Genomic DNA, 3,012 nt, shown 5'->3' on the forward strand with positions numbered 1-3,012 from the left:
GGGTGCTGATTACACAGGGGAGACGTCACTGGGGGAGGGTGCTGATTACACAGGGGAGACGTCACTGGGGGGGTGCTGATTACACAGGGGAGACGTCACTGGGGGGGGTGCTGATTACACAGGGGAGACGTCACTGGGGGGGTGCTGATTACACAGGGGAGACGTCACTGGTGGGGGTGCTGATTACACAGGGGAGACGTCACTGGGGGGTGCTGATTACACAGGGGAGACGTCACTGGGGAGGTGCAGATTACACAGGGAAGACGTCACTGGGGGGTGCTGATTACACAGGGGAGACGTCACTGGGGGGTGCTGCTGTGTATTTGCTTTTGGAGCTGATTACACAGTGGTGGAGTATGGAGCGATTTTCAAATTTTTAGCAAATATTAACAACATTGTAAAGTATATTTAGAAATACTTACAAAAAAGGAAAATTTCATCATTTTAAGAACATTTATAAAAAATTGACAGCATAGATGATTGATAAAGGATGATGTTCTCTGATAAACAGAAGAGAAGCCGCCATTGGCCGCCTTCACAGCAGCTGAGGCCCTGCTATCATAATCCAATCCACACCTTTTCTTTCACTTGGTATAAGACATTTTAAGATTCACTTAATCTTTAAGAAAGATTTTTCTTTCTTTTTTCTGAAGGAGCTAGGAAGTTTTGATCTTGAACTTCCAGGTGGAGTTATGATTTCCTGCCTGAAATTAAGGAGGCTGATAGGTAAAATACGGTCGCTTCACAAATCTGCACATCACCCTTATGCAGGGGCCATGCCAATCTTCTTTGCATGGTTCCAGTTTGGGGGACACATGCTGCTAAAGCGAGCACAAGATTCAACATTTTCATAAAGCTCTTCAGTATTTTTTTTGCCAATATAAACACAATGTGTCATCAACCACATGCTTAAGAATCTTTATATCAAGAAGTTTTGTTTTTCTAAGATAAATTTGTGAAGGTTCTTTTAAAAAGGGAACCTGGTTAAAAATATATGACAATATTGTGGTGATTCTGAGGACAGAGAATAGTGTTGGGCAGGTGCATACTGCAGAACTTTTACTTAGAACAAATCAGAGGTATATTCTTCCTAAATGTTCCCCAAATGGATGGGGGGGCACTTCCTGGAGTGTTCAGAGGAATCTACCATCTCCTTTAATCTGACCATCTTTGCAGGGGGGTCTGAATGGACACTCCCCAGGATCTGTAGGGAGAGAGCTAATAATTTTGTCATTCTCGTCTCCCAACAAGAGACAGGACATTTCCTATAAATGCGATTTGTGTTCTAATCTAATGAAAAGGTAGAATAGAAAGTTCAGACACTGCCACTAGCTTTCTTCGTGGTCAGCTGTAAAGATTTTTCACATGCACAACTCAGAGGCCGTGATCTTCTCAGGGACTCTTCTTCCTGTTCTTCACCTGCAATTAAAACGTGTTTTAGCAAATCATAGTCTGTCAAAACTAGAAGGAACTTTGCAGGTCATTGGTTCGACTGGCTCATTTTACAGATGAGAAAACTGAGGCTCTGAAGGTGGAATGACTTGCCCAAGGTCATGCAAAGGGTCAGGAGCAAAATTCTTTTTCTTTTCTCTTTGGGCACTTGTCCTGCTCTAAGCATAAATTTAATTCCAGGGTCCCTTCTACCCCAGTAATAAAGTTAATATATGCCTGATATTCATATTTCATATGAAATATAAAAATACTTTAAAATTTAAAGAAGAATATAAATATTATTCATAATTCTATCACCCAGAGAAAACTCCGTTAGCATATTGTGTGTGTGTATTTTCAGGCCCTTTAGTCCCTCCTTCAGGTGGACAGGGGCATGGAGTCACAGTGTGCGGCAGGGTGAGTGTGGAGGACTCAGCATGGGTTGACTGGGCTTCTGTGGCGTCCCTCAGAGAACAGCCTTGGGAGGTGGAGCCCAGCATGGCCTTTGAGATGGGATTTACATCACCCACCACCAGCTGTCTCCACCTGGGGCGAGATAGCCTCCAGAGATGTGAGAAGAGACCTTTCTAATGTTTAGGCTACCCAGCCTATGGCGTTTCACTGTGGCAGCCCAAGCTGGCGAATAGATTTCAGCACCAAGAAGCAGGAGGCTGCTGTAACAAATGCCTAAACATGTCAGAATGGCTTTGGGACCTGGTAATGGGATGAAGTTTGAGACCAGGTGCTGACGTGCTGGGTCCTAGGGAGGGCTCCCTCCTGGCCTGCAGTCAACCTGCATCTCACTGTGCTCTCTCGAGGCCCTTCCTTGGAGAAAGATCTCTCTCTTCCACTTCCTACACGGGCATCAATCCATCAGGAGGACGTCCCCCCTTCATGACCTCATCTAAACCAATCCCATCTCCAAATACCATCATCTTGGGCTTAGGGCTTCCACAGATGAATTTGGGGGCAACACAAGCATTCTCCTCCCATGGCACAGGAGGAGAACAGTTCAACTGTGAGGGCTCCCACCGGGACCAGGGCCAGCAGGACAGCAGGGCGTGGCAGGCACCACTTCGTCTTTCCCTTTCTGTCCACTCCACTGCCCTGGATGGCCTCGTTTGCTTTTCAGTATTAGAAGCATTCCTCTCTACAGGCTAAGATGCACAGATCATGGGGGGCTTAGCCCTTGATTTCTCTCACTGTAAAATAAAAAAATAAATTGAGAACAATTTCCTACATTAATAAATATTCTTCTATAGCTGGATCTTTATTTCCTTTTCTCTTACTTTTCCTTGGCGAGTGAGTTGTTACACACTCCTCAGCGGATTCCACCTGCAGGGCCACAGCTCTGCTATTGCTGAATTTTAGTCTTTCCTTAAGAGTCTACAGAATGGCTTGGCGCCTGTGGCTCAAGCGGCTAAGGTGCCAGCCACATACACCTAAGGTGGCAGGTTCGAATCCCAAGCCCAGGCCTGCCAAACAACAGCGATGGCTGCAACCAAAAAATGGCCAGGCGTTGTGGTGGGCGCCTGTAGTCCCAGCTACTTGGGAGGCTGAGGCAGGAGACTCGCTTGAGCC

General features: G+C 46.0%; 1 non-coding gene across 1 annotated transcript; it reads right to left on the reverse strand.

Moving 5' to 3' along the window:
* Window positions 1–726: 726 nt before the first annotated feature.
* Window positions 727–834, reverse strand: LOC111727815. Its single transcript, XR_002775274.1, has one exon. It is a non-coding gene; the product is annotated as a U6 spliceosomal RNA (small nuclear RNA).
* Window positions 835–3,012: the final 2,178 nt, after the last annotated feature.

Source organism: Otolemur garnettii, unplaced genomic scaffold (assembly GCF_000181295.1).
Source record: "Otolemur garnettii isolate 467f Iridium unplaced genomic scaffold, OtoGar3 scaffold00125, whole genome shotgun sequence".
Lineage (NCBI taxonomy): Eukaryota > Metazoa > Chordata > Mammalia > Primates > Galagidae > Otolemur > Otolemur garnettii.